This window comes from Leopardus geoffroyi, chromosome A1, assembly GCF_018350155.1.
Source record: "Leopardus geoffroyi isolate Oge1 chromosome A1, O.geoffroyi_Oge1_pat1.0, whole genome shotgun sequence".
Taxonomy (NCBI): domain Eukaryota; kingdom Metazoa; phylum Chordata; class Mammalia; order Carnivora; family Felidae; genus Leopardus; species Leopardus geoffroyi.
This window is the reverse complement of record NC_059326.1, coordinates 235,054,427-235,068,803: the sequence shown is the minus strand read 5'-3', so window position 1 is coordinate 235,068,803 and position 14,377 is coordinate 235,054,427. Positions and strand designations below refer to the sequence as shown.

Genomic DNA, 14,377 nt, shown 5'->3' with positions numbered 1-14,377 from the left:
GCAAAACCAAACAAAAAACAGACATTCTGTTTGTAAACTAAAGTCTATTCGGAAGTCTTTTCAAAAATCCTTGCCCTCACATATTTTAAATGTAAGTAATGTACCACTGTTTCCTACTGATTGGAGATCTTCCTATTTCGAAATAAATGTGGTGTAAAAGCCGCTTCGAGAACATGCAAAACGAACCTTGAACTGTCTCTCTCCTCCCAAATTATCTGTATTTTTGGCCCGTTTCTTAAAGAAAACCCATTTCTTCTTGTTTGTTCAGGGCTCCAATCCCAAACCCCAGCCTGAGGGGGAGGAAATGTGCACTTTCTCTTGGGGATGGAACCCACCTTGCTGCCTCCCTCGGTGATCCTGCGTCCCAGCTTCCAGAACTCAGAACAGAGTCTCTTTGGCTCTGCTCGGTGCTGGGACCCTTCGAGCCACCCTCAAGACCACGCTTCGGGAAGAATGCAGTGACTCGACTAGCTGTTGCCATTACCTCATGCAGGGAAAGTTCCAGGACATCCGCTGTCCCGTCGGGTCTGGCCATCTCTACCTAAACATTGAATCCAATTTGGTGAAGGAAGCGGAAACTTGGACCCACCCAGTACCTTGAATTGTGTCAACGAGGGACCTTGAGAAGAATTTGGGGCGATGTGAGGGTACGCCCTGGGCCACACTCCCGTTCCACCTGGGAAAGTTAGGGTCATTTATTGGTTGGAGGAGGAGGCGGCTGGATGAGAAGCGTCTATCCAAGACATGGCAATAATCCAAGACCTGGAGGCAGATGTGGCCGGCAAGGGGTCCCCCACTTTGAGGCCTGTGTGCCTTGCTGGCTGGGCAATGGAGTCTTTCCTTCCCATTTATTTCATTTCTGGAACAAAACTCACATTCTTATAAAATTCAGGGGATGTGTCTATTACATCATGAACAATCAAGGGGCACCCAGGCAAACACAGGAACAGCATTGCATACAACAGTGGACACACACTCACAAACACACCACACACCCGTGCATACTCACATGTCACACCATCACACCCGCACGCGTTTGCCCCCACCCACGCACAAACACTCATGCTCACACACTCGGACACACACACGCTCAGACACACAACCGACAGCACCCATGCACACGCTCACACAGCTCACACCTCCCCACGTGCACACATACACCCCAGTCACAATCATCGTATGATCCTGACCCTGTACAAAGGGCCTGGAACCCCCATCGTGCATGACTGGAGCTACCGCCATACCCATCCTTCAGGACCAGAGCTTGAGACTCGGGTCGAGGAGGCGTCTCGCTGGCAGTGAAGCAGCAGCTGAGGGGGACCCGGGACCAGCGGGCTGGCAGCCCTGTCCCGCTCTACCCAACCGGGCCTGCCCTCAGATCCCACGCAAGGGAAGCGTGATTGTACCGTGTGCACAACACCCAGCGTAGAGTCTCAGGAGCAGAGCCCAAAATGTGTCGTGCACCAAATAAGGAGGCTTCGTGCAAATCCTCGAATGTGCGGTCAGTAGAGGACCCATTTTGCACTTCACTTTTTTTTTCAGTTTATGGATGTATTTATTTTTGAGAGAGAGAATCCCAAACAGGTTCTGCACTGCCAGCACGGAGCCCGATGTGGGGCTTGAACTCACAAACCGTGACATCATGACCTGAGCCGAGATCAAGAGTCGGAAGCTTAACCCGCTGAGCCACCCAGGTGCCCCTCACTTCACTGCCTCAGAGACCAAGACCTCTGTGTCCCGGGAATTAGGGTCAAAGGGCAAAGTCAACGGGTTCAAGAGTCTGAGTGATGTCGGAGACCACATGCAGGCAGCAGCAGCTCCGGAAGGGAATCCAGACGGTCAGCCACGAGGCGCCCGCACGACCCACAGGCGGCCCCCTGCCACCCTCCAGCCCCCTGGAATCCCCTTTTCCTGCATCAACTCGTTGGCATGGCCCTGGTGTCCTTCCGGACAGGCAGGTACCTGCAGGAGGCGGTGCTGACTGGCAGTCCCGCCCTGCCCCCACCCCCCACCCCAACCCCCAACCTCCACCTCCCCACCCCCACGCACCCCACCGCTCTACCCTCCAAGTTCCCCACCCCAACCCCCCAGCCCCCCACATCCCCACCTCCAACCCCTCCACATCCCCCCACCCCAGCCCGAGCCCCCCCACCACTCCCACACCCCCACCCCCCCACCCCCACCCTTCCACCCCAACCCTCCTCCCCACCTGGATTGGTGGCCTCACCAGATACGCTGAGCCTGCATCACAACGGCAAGGCAGAAACCGTCCTGCCTCAGATTACAGATGAGGAGATTAGCGAGTCTCTGCCCATAATCACCTGGAAAGCACTCGTGTTCCTCTGGCTCTCGTGACACCGATATCCCAGAGGGTCAGTAACCACAGGCAGAGCGCCGCTGTCCTTGCACCTGCTGGGGCCCGACCCTTAGAATCCCAAGCCTCCTGGTCCATCCCTTGTGTCATGATTATCTTTCACCTGCCTCTCCCGGGGGAAGCAAGCCCTTTCTCCCTGAGGGGGTCCCCTCTGAATCACTGGCTGGGTCCCCCGTGAGCTGCCCAGATGCACCCCCACGGAGAAGCTGGAAGCCTCTGTGATGGGGACTTTCTGGCATTCCTTCCCTGTCGGGTCTCCTCACACGCAAACGTCCGACCTTCTGAGGCAAAGTGCGCCGTGGACGCTGTCAGGAGCAGAGCCTCCCGTGGGACCCAAGGAGGGGCGAGGGAAAGAGCCTGTCTAGAAAGTGCCGGGTGCCTGGGACAGAGGGATCGGTGCCCAGAGAGGGTGAGTGAGGGCCCCACGGTCACACGGAGGTGGGACTCCAGCTCTGCTCCCCTGACCCAGGTCCCTTCAGTGACACCAAGTCACAGAGGAGCAGAGAGGAAGCCAGCGCGTACAGGAGCCCAGGGCCCGGTTCCCCGGCAGCCACCCCATTTATGGTTATGACGAGCAGCTGCTCAGAATCACACGGCCTCGTGGGGCACCAGGCCCCTCTTCAGGGGGGGCGGCACTCTGGGCAGGGCAGAGTTCTGCGATCGAAAGCCAGCAGGACACACACACTGTAGGTTTAACGGCAGAATCAGAGCAAAAGTGCGCAATCATCTCAAGAGTCTCTCTCTTGTTCTAAATGTGAAAATGAGACTTCAGACACAGGCGCATCATAGAATTGGGAGAATGTCCCAGCCCATTTCTGGGCAAGAGGGACGCCCCGGTGAGACCTGCAGGTTGCCCTTGTTAACACTTGTAAAAGGTAGGTTCAGCTCAACAAAGAGGAGGCTCGGCCTTGCCGGCGGCGGGGGGGGGGGGGGGGGGGGGGGGGGGGAGGCATGTTTGTGACGTATTCCCAGGGGTGGAAGGAAATGTGAGTCGCTTTTAATACGATTGGACGGTTTACGTGGAAAGGCCAGCTTCCACTCCAACCTCATTGCTCTGGAATGAAGAAGCGAACCCGAGGGTCCCAGCCAGCTCGGCCAGGCTCTGGGTGGTCTCCCCGCCATGATGGTCCGCTCATTGCTCACGGTTGAGAGACTTGGAAGTTGGATCCAAAACAGGTGTGTGTGTGAGAGAGACAGAGGGACAGAGAGACAGAGGGACAGGGAGACAGAGACAAGTGGGGGTGGGAAGAGTTGCCTGTTGACTCCTCCACCTTCCATTAGACTCAATTACTTATTTTCTTGGACAGATTCTCCTGAACACCTTCCCCGGGACCCTGCTCCGCACCCTCTGTGTCCAAGCTCACTCAGCACCCACAGCATGGCAGGCATCAAGCTGGGTTCTGGAGACACAATGGAAAGGAAACTGAACCTTTGTTCTCAGAGGGTCCAAAGCCTGCAAACTGAAAAAAGCTCTGATATCTAGAATTTCCTGAATTTGATTCTTGACAAATCAGAGGCCATTTTGATGTGAAGTTTAAGAGGAAAAAATCAGATGCTCTTGTAATAGCTTTTAATTCAAGATTCAATAGGATAATGCTGTTGGTCTTATTTTTTTCCGAAACTTTCGGCTTTGGTGGTCATAATCATTACTCCTCTGCTCTGCGTTGCTTGTGAAGACATTGTTTCTGGGGGCAAATTACTATCCTGTCTGCCCTGAGTCACTCTGGGCTCCAGGGTCTACGGCCTGTCCCAGGTTGTGGGCTACCCGGCCCTGGGGTGATTAAGCAGAGGAATATTGCCTCCTGAGTATAAACCTCAGAGACAGAAGATAATTAGGACTGTGGGCTCTGGATGGTGTAGTTTGCATATGAAAAGCACGCTCACAGGGGAGTTATTTGCTATTTCTAAGAATTAGCCAGGCTTGGGAGGGGCGGTCTCTCCTTGGTAAGGCCCCCCTTGCATCATAAAATAAAACAAAAACAGTAGCACAGCTAAGATACGAACCTGTGGGAAGCTACAAGAGGAACTCGCAGGAAGACGTTATGGAATTTTTCCGATAGGATTTGATATTAAGCTGAGGCTCAAACACTGAGTCGGCCTCAAAGGCAAACAGTGGGAGGAAGAGAATTCTAGATTTAGGGAACAGCTTATCGGATTTCTGGAGTAAACTGCAGTGGGCACAGAGGTTTTGTGGAGGGGCCATGGGCTGGTGGCTCCTGGGAGACTTCCAGCAAGTGACAGTTCGTTGCACGTTTTATCCGCTCATATTTTTATGTCATTTCTTTTTGCTTCTCTATAAAACTTTTACTCAAGGACAAAGTACCCGCCGAAAAGTGAGCAGATTGTAGGTGGATGCTGCACAAGCCTTTAGACGGCGTCCTTCCCCAGGTGACCACCACCCCCGGTCAAGATACTCAACATGGCCAGCACCCCAAAAGCCGCCCAGGTGTCCCTGCCATGACTTACTCTCCCTAAAGATCACCATTCGCTGTCTCCCAGCCCATCCTTTTGGGTTTTTTTTTGCTTGTTTTGCTTTTTTTTTTTTTTTTAATTAGTACAAATTGGTTCATGCACCTTGAGGACTTTTGTGTCTGATTTTGTCATCCAGTGTTCTGTGTGAGACTGGAGCAGTGCTTTCCTCCTCTGCTTTGCTGTTTCGGATTATACTGCAAGAATTATCCAATCTGCTGCTGGTGGACTTTGTCTCCAGTTTGTAGCTGTATTTATAAGGCTGCTGTGAACATTCCTTGATACGTCTTCTGTGCATACAGATTCTCATTTCTGCTGTGTTGATTTCCCTGCGGTTCAGATGTCTCTGGGTCACGGGGCATGTGCAGGTAGATGTCCTACCTACTTTTGAAAGATGTTCTCAAGGAGCCAATGTTCAAATTCTTGTGACAGTTTCCACTCCCACCACCGGTATCCGAGGAATGGTGTCGTTTCCTACATCCTTGCCAACACTTAGTATTGTCTCATTGATTTATTTTTAATTTTAGTCATTTCAGGGGAGTGTGGCATACAAATTGTGAGTCTACAGTCCATTTTCCCAAATGAATTTCTTAGCAGCTCAAGAGTCATTTAGATATCCGTCACCCCTTTATAAATGGCTGTGCAAGACTTGTGCACAATAACTTGAGTTATTTGTCTTTGGCCTATCACTTTGTAAGATTTCTTTATATATTCTGGATCCAAGTCCTTCAAATATCTTCCCCCTGTGTCTTTCTTTACTACTCTCTCACTGGTGTCTTTTGGTAAATAAAACTTCTTAATCTTTACTTAATACTATCTACTGATCTCCGATGTAATGGTTAGTATTTACAGTATCCTGTTTGGAAAATTTGCCTGCCCTAAGGACAGGTATTTCCCTGTATTATTTCTCATGGTTTATCATTTTACCTTTCACTTTTAGGTCTTTGAACCACATGTAATTTTTTTTCTATAAGGTTTGATTTAGAAGTCAGGTTTCATTTCCTTCCATATGGTTATTCAGTTGCTCTACACAACTTATTGAAGAGACTATTCTTTCTTCCACCATTATTTCATGGTCATCTTTGTCATGAAGCATGTGGGTCTGTCTCTGCTCTCTCCATTCTGGTCCATTGTGCCACATTATCTGCATTACTCCAGCTTTGAAATAGTTCTCACCATGTCATACATGATGGTTTGCTCTTCCTGAATATGGTTTTGACTGGGGTCAGCCCTTTGTATTTGTTTCTCAAGTACAACCAACAATAACACACACACACACACACACACACACACCACACACACCAATAAAATACGCACATTAGCTTTCAAGCAAACCCAGAACATTTACGGGAGTTGACCATATATCGAATCAGAAGGCAAGTTTCAATAAATTTCCAAGGAGGAATCCAAGACACATTTGCTGATGACTTTGGAATAAAACTGGAATGTAACAAAAATATAACTAGAAATTTCCTCGTGTCTGTAATTTGAGCAGTGCTCCATGACATAATCCACAAATCAAAGAAGCAATCAAAGTGGAAATTGGAAATAATTTTTCCTTTTTTAAAAAAAATTGTTTAATTTTTAGAGAAAGAGAAAGAGAGAGCACAAGCCGAGGAGGGGCAGAGAGAGAGAGAGAGAGAGAGGGAGAGAGAGAGAGAGAGAGAGAGAGAGAATCCTAAGCAGGCTCCACACTCAGAACAGAGTCTGATGGCAGGGCTTATCCCACAACCCTGGGATCATGACCTGAGCCGAAATCAAGAGTCAAACGTTCTGGGGCACCTTGGTGGCTTAGTAGGTTAGATGACTCTTGATTTCAGCTCAGGTCATGATCTCACGGTTTGTGAGATAGAGCCCCACACTGGGCTCTGCTCTGATAGTTCAGAGCCTGCTGGTACTCTTTCTTTTCCTCTCTGTTCCTGTCTCTCTCTTTTAAATAAATAAACATTAAAAGGGAAAAGTTGACATTCAACCGACTGAGCCACCCAGGCACCCTATTTTTTATAAAATGATATTAAATACATAACACATCAAAGACTTGAGAAATGTATAAAAAGCTATATATAGAGGGAAATTTATGGGCTTAAATGCATGGTTTGGAAAATAAAATCAGATGAAGATCAGTAATGTAATTATCTGTTTCAAGATGTTAAAAAATGAACAAATTAAATGCCCAAATATAGAGGCAAATTATTATTTAGCTAAGGTAAGATAATATAAGAACATAAATCAACATAATAGAATCACAAGAGCAAAAGATTGATTTTCTAATAATAAAAATGAATTTCTGGCAATAATACTAAGAAAAAGAACAAATATGTGAGAGCAAACCTGTTTGCTTTAGGAAACCCACATACTTTGATATCAATCTCTGACCAGAACATGGCAGAAAGTAAAATTAAAGAACAATTCTTCTTGAACATAAATGTGAAAATCCTAAATAAAATCTCAACAAATAAATGATAGTGATGTATTAAAAGTTCACAACGAAGTTTGGTTTAATCCAAGAATGTTAGGTTAATTTAGCTTAAGAAAAGGTTTTTGATGTATTTCACAAAATGAACAGAATACAGCAAAAAAAAAAAAAAATGAATGATCACTTCTGTAGTTGCAGAAAAAACACTTGGTAAAACTCAATATATGTTTATGATAAAACTATTAGCATCCTAAAAATAGAAGAACACACTAAATTCTACTCCTGAAAACAATATTACACTATATGTTAACTAACTAGAATTTAAATAAAAATGTGAAAAAAACATGAAAAAACAAAAATAGAAGAACCTTTCCTTAACTTGATAAAAATTATCTACAACAAGCCTCCAGCAACACCCGTTCTTTGTGCTAAAATACTGAAAGATGTATCCTTTCAATAAGAAACAGAACAATCATGTTCACTGCACCATGTGTATGAAATATTTTATTATAATTCTAACAAGTTAAATAAAAAACAAGGAAATAAATATAAGGTTTGAAGAAGAAGAAATAGGCTGTCATTTCAATTATTCAGAGTTGATGTGCTTTTGTAAACAGAAAATAGAAAAAGATCTATAGAAAAACAGTGTTAAAATTAGTAAACAAACTCAGTAAATTTGCTGGATACTAAACCAGCAGCAGATGAATAGAAAATAAAAAAAATTTTAAGATATGATTTACAATAGTCTCCAGAACATAAGACCTCAAGGCAGAAAACCACAAAACTGCCAGTGGAAAAACAAAACAAGACAAAACAAAACAAAAAACAAAAGAAAGAATATTTACATAAATAGAAGGCTACATCTTTTTTTGCATTAAAAGATTTAATATAGTATGCTGTCAGCTCTCCTCTCAAAAATCTAAGAACTTGATGTAATTACGATTAAAATTAAATAAATATGTATTTTATTATTCATTTATCCTGCTGAAATTTTGATGAGGATTCTACAAACTTTTAAATCAGTTTGGAGAGAACTAACATGCTGGCAATGTTTAATTTCCTGCCCCATGAATATAGTTCATATCCTTATACAGTTATCTGTAATTTCTTTCAGCAAATGTTTTTTGGGGCTTTTAGAATACAGTTCCTCCATACATTTGTTAAACTGGTCTCTAGATGTTTTCATGTCTTTCCACCCTATTTTAAATGCTACTGTGTATTTTCTTGAATATACATTAATATACATTTAAATTCTAAATGTGCCTAGAAAAATATGAAAAGTTGAATTGGTTACAAAATTACCTACACCTGGTAAAGGAAGAAAGTCTTTAACATCTGAAAAGATTGCTAAAGATTTTCTTTTATGTTGGCAAAAAAATTGCACAAATTTTATTTCAATTTATAATTATTGTTGCTATCACTATTGCTATTATTATTACTATTTATAAAACTTAGATCTGTAAAATTGAACTTGGCAGAAATAATGGCCACAAACAGTAACTCTCAAAGACAGAAATCTGATTGGGTAAGTTTCATATATGCAATAAATTACTGATGGACCAAACCTCCAACATAAAATTTTCACAGAATAAAATTTATCCCAGCATAAATAATTTTACTAAAAACAAATTGTGTAGGTTAATAAAAAGACAACATTGGAAAAACTCATAAAGTGCACTACATGCAAATTTGGTCAAGGTTGAGGAGGTGAGCCCTACGGAATACTTCCACCAATAAGATTTCTTCAGTGTTGGCCTGAACCTGGTGAGGATATTTTGCCCTGACCATGATGTCCAGATATCCTAAGACAAAAACCTTGGGTTGCAAGTGCCTATAAGCCTCCTTGTACTGCAGCCATCGCTGATTGCATAAAGGATCCACAGCCACAAGCCAACAACCAAAAGAAGCAGAGACGTTGAACTTACTCTACAAAAGGGAAATCACATCACAGCTTGGACTCAAATGAGGTGCAGCTTTGATGGTCAAATGCATACACGGAGCAGGGAGGAAATCAGAGAAATAGAATGCAAGACCATGGATTCCCAGAGGAGTTCTAAAATGAGCCGGCACGGATGGATGATTAATGGCCTCATCAATGACCACCAGCCAAGCCAAGGTATTGTGGGCCGAGGACCCTCCTGGGGACCAGGCAGTGCCCATTACTGCCACGTGGACAGAAGCTTCCTTGGTTAACTGAATGTTCACAGGAGTTCCTGATCCCTGCTGGTGTGTTCATTAGTTATACTGGGGTGGAGAAGAGGGCGGTCAGCAGTCTATTCACCCAGCAGGTGGAAACAGTGCCTCGGCATTGGAAAATCACTGCATGCAAATGACCGTGCACCTAAAACTTAGAGGAGACCATAGGAGGTCACACTGGAAAGAACAGATCTTGTCAAGCCAGCTCTCTGTTTTGCAGGGGAGAAAGGAGCAAAACCTTAAAGGTGGAATTGTCCGAGTCACCTGCCTCATCAGTGAGTGGGAGCTGGGACATGGCACAGCCAGAGTCCCTCCTCCCTGTTCATCCTGAAGCCTCAGAATCCTGGGATTCCAAGGGTGAGAGTTCCCACATCAACTATGCACTTTCAGTGAACCCAATAAGCACACAAACACTTACACACACACACACACACATACACACTGTATTTTTCAACTATACAGATGCTACTGTGATTAATAAAATACAAACTCTTTCAAGGTGTTACTGAAAATCTTTTATCATAATGTATTCCCTCCATTAGTGTTTATTAAAAGTACAACCATCCCACGAATCCCCCCCAAATTGGTGATAGAATGAAAAGGTTCTACTGGAAAGGTTCAGAAGCCACTGCCCTGCGCGATGCTTCAAACTCTTACGCGTGTCTAGCATCCCGTTCTGAGAGAAACGAGACAAAGTTGGGTGAGAAGCAAGAGTATTTGAGAGTCTCTTCGTTTTCTCAGTCTTGGACGATATGAGTGTCTGCGGATTTTGTTCGTTAGCCCATCTGCATGGTAAACAGCGAATGTCCGACACTTCTTCCTGGAAGGTAGCGATTGCTACATTGACTTATAACCACTAGTATTGTACCTGTGGATTAGTGTGAGCACAAAGCTATGCAGGAGAAAGCATTCTATTAGGAAGGAAGTCTGGAGCTCCAAACTATTCCAAGGCTTTTTCAGTTCACAAATTACTTTAAATGCATCTTTAAAATAGACCAAATAAAAGAACAAAATCATGAGTGTTTTAAGCATTTGCCATTTAGACTCGATTGTCTCCTACTACAACCAGAAGGACTACCTTTGTCCAGAGAGAATGTCATCTGTATGTTTCACAAACAACATTGAGCCCTTTTGAATGACAGAATATCCTTGGATTGTGCAGTCTTAGATCGGGGGGTATGTATTCTAGCTGGGACCATCTCCAGACAAGTTTACAACTGGGAACATAACCTTTAAATCAGCCAAGAACCACAGCCTGAGAATCTGCTGTTTCTTAAATAGAATTCATAATACTTCCAAAGTCGGGGCCACGCGGACAACGGAGGTAGCAATTTGCTCATATTGCTGAACAGTGTGGAGCCATTATGTGAACTAACCATTACATAAAATCACAAGAATTTCTGTAGAATCCGTTCTCCTCCCCCACCCGTGGACCCCATACTTGTGCAAATCTCACTCTGTGAAACCTAAATGCAGGCTTTGTATGTATTTTAAAGTGTCAGATTCGCCGGGGAGCCAGACTTTGAGACAGGGAATGTGTGCAGTGGTTTCGGAGCCCAGGTCTGGGAGGGTGAGGGATGTGGGACCGTGCAGAGGGAGCAGGTGCACTGTGCATGTCACTGTCACACTGGCCTCAACTGTTCCTCTGGAAGCGTGGGGGCGGGGATGGTCCCTGGGAGAGGTCCCTCTGCTTGGCGATCACTAAGGAGCCACCCAGGATAACCCCCAAAGCCTGCTCCTGCCGTGGGGCTCGTCACCAACAGCAAGCCAAGCACAGCCTGTGAGAGCGAGCTATAATCGACATTACTGGTGATGAGAACAGCTCTGTTTTAGTGAGAATGGGCACATGTCCGGCACCGAGCCTGGCGCTCCACAGTTGTTACCCCCACAAGAGTTCTGGAAGGTAGGTATCCTCCCATGGCTGCTGTAACAAAGGACCGCGAGTGAGGGGCTTACCACAACAGAAATTTATCATCTCACGGTTCTGGGGTCCAGAAATCCAAAATCAAAGTGCCGGCAGGACTGGCTCCTTCTGAGGACTCAGACAGAGTCCTTCCATGCCTCTCTCCTGCTTCTGATGACATCTGCCAATCCTTGGTGGTTCTTGCCTCATAGACACATCACTCGTCTCTGCTCTGTCATCAGATGGCGTTCTCCACTCGTGTCTGTGTCCTAACCTCCTCTTTTTTTTTTTATTTCAACGTTTATTTATTTTTGGGACAGAGAGAGACAGAGCATGAACGGGGGAGGGGCAGAGAGAGAGGGAGACACAGAATCGGAAACAGGCTCCAGGCTCCGAGCCGTCAGCCCAGAGCCTGACGCGGGGCTCGAACTCCCGGACCGTGAGATCGTGACCTGGCTGAAGTCGGACGCTTAACCGACTGCGCCACCCAGGCGCCCCCTAACCTCCTCTTCATATGAGGACACCAGTCCTAGAGGATTAGGGCCCACTGTACTCCAGCCTGACCTCAGCTTAGCTTAGCCGATTACATCTGCCATGGCCCTATTTCCAAGGAAGTCCACATTCTGAGGGGGTTAGGACTTCTACATGTGGATTTGGAGGTGACACAACTCAACCCATAGTTGAATAAGTGTCCATTTTTATCGCCATTTTACATAAAGAACTTGGCGTGAATAGCCAGGGTTCATTCAGGAATCCAGAAACCACATCAGTGACTTCAACAGAGACAATTTCATATAAGAATGAGCTGGCAGGGTGTTCGTCACTGAGAAGGTATGAGAAGACCCTATTATGGACAAGGAATCCTGAAGCTACTTCCCCTGAGATGGGGGAACCGAGGACACTGTACAAAGACTGTTAGAGTCTAGAGACTCGGATGAGGGCATAGAGAACTTGGGCCCAGGGGTGTGCAGAGCTCTGGAGCTTTGAAGGTGGGGCCTTGTGACACTGACACTTAAACTTTAGAAGTGGGGCGTTTCTACCTCTGACGGGTGCACTGGGTCTGGTTTGGAGAATGTGGGTAGAAGCCAGAAACTGGAACCAACAGGCACAGCCATGGTGCAGGCCTTTCGCCAGAATGGACAAACCAAGAGGGCTGAGCCCCTTTGTCCTGCGGCCTTGGGGTCTCCCCCCAGCATCCTGTTTGGCTGAGCTTCACAAGGAGCATGGGCAGAGCAGGGGTGCAGTTCACAGAGCCCCAGCCTGCCAAGTCCAGAGGGTGAGACAGCAGCTCGATCACCAACCCACCGAGATTCTGAAAAATCTCAGCACGTGGCGAGAAAATCTCAGCACTCTAAACTCAGATCTTGGCCATTTGATTTGCTTCCCCTCAAGACAGATATTTAAGAATGGGTAAATGAGGGGTGCCCAGGTGGCTCGGTTAAGCATCCGACTCTTGATTTTGGCTCAGGTCATGATCTCGGGGTTCATGAGATCAATCCCTTCAATGGGCTCTGCGCTGACAGCTTGGGATTCCCTTTCCTTCTCTCTCTCTCTCGCTCTGCCCCTCCCTCGCTCTCTCTCTCTCTCTCTCAAAATAAATAAACACTTGAAAAGAAAAAAGAATGCATAGATGTGAACTGCTTGCATTAATTAAATCATAATCCAAGAACTAATGCTGGCAGGACAGCAATTTATTAAGCAGAAAAGCAAAGCCATCTTCTCGGTGACCAGGCTCTTTAGCAAACCTTGAATCACAAGTAAAAAGTAGACAGTGCTCCCTCACACAGACTATTTTCAATGGCAAGGCTGAGTGGAGGAAATGTCCTAACGAAAGAATAGCAGTTAGAAATCTACTGGCCCCCAGAACTACGAGGGCCACATGGGGCATAGAACCCTAGCAAAGTCAATTAGCTGTTCTCAGTGAAATAAAGACCAGAAAAATTGGATTTAGATCGCAGCATATTAAGTTAAAAATCGAGGAGAAGGTGAAATGCTCTTACGATAGGGCATAAGGACTAAATAGGCCAACTACATAAGGACTTTCTTTGGTAAAAAAGCGAGGGCATACCAGCATTCCAAAACAAAAGTGCAGCTTCTGAATGTTACCAACACAGGTATCTTGCTAGGGCAGCCTTACCTCTGATCTGTTAGCAGATATTTTCTTGACATATCTAAGCTGAATGTTTGTAAATCAAATCATATTTTGCTTACACTTCTGTTCTGTCGCCTGGGCTCCCTAGTTTATAATAAATGAACTCATAATAACGCCATCCTTAATGTCTATGCAAGAATGAATTCAAAGAAACACCAGAATTATTTTCTCGTTCTGTACCAGCGACCTTAAAACAGGGGCTTTGTGTGACTGCCACACTCTCTCATTGTTTTCTACACGTTATAAGTCTTGGAGACACTTAAGCCTTCTTTTCTGACTTTGCAGGACCATGACAGGGTCTATCTGGGACCTGCTCATTTATACTAATTAAACCACAAGAATGAAACAGCACTATCTTTGCACAAAGGAAAAATGAGAGGCGCTAACAGAGGCTGGTGAGAAGGAGGACGCTTTGCTTGATTTCCTGCCTTCTGAATGTGATGAACCTTCGGTCTCTACAGTCCACAGAATTTCCAACGTTGGCTTCTTTCTGTCTCAAGACATAAACCCAGACCATCAACCACCCATGGTCTTCCATCAGGATCCGTAAACCCAGACTCCATTGGGGTCATCGCTGGGCCCCTGATTCTATCACCCTCATCCCCAGGGAGCACAGCCCTGCACCCTTCCCCCCCCCCCACTGCATGCAGACTTGGTACTCAGACCACACTCGAGAAGAAGGGATATTGGCTTCAGAGGTGGGCAGAACAGGTCTCAGAGTCCCGCTCTATCACTTTCTCCCCCACGAGGCCTCTCGTAGCTGTGTTCACTTGCACACAGAGTATTGCATCATGCCAGCCTTGGAGGGTTTTTGGTTCACTGGAGGGCTATGATTAAATGAGGCTGTATGGAGACGTGCAGCGTGCA

General features: G+C 45.8%; 1 long non-coding RNA gene across 1 annotated transcript; it reads left to right on the top strand.

Annotated features, from left to right (window-relative positions):
- Positions 1-3,453: 3,453 nt before the first annotated feature.
- Positions 3,454-3,971, top strand: LOC123579091. The gene is made up of 2 exons (XR_006702617.1): positions 3,454-3,550; positions 3,682-3,971. It is a non-coding gene; the product is annotated as an uncharacterized LOC123579091 (long non-coding RNA).
- The last annotated feature ends 10,406 nt before the right edge of the window (positions 3,972-14,377 follow it).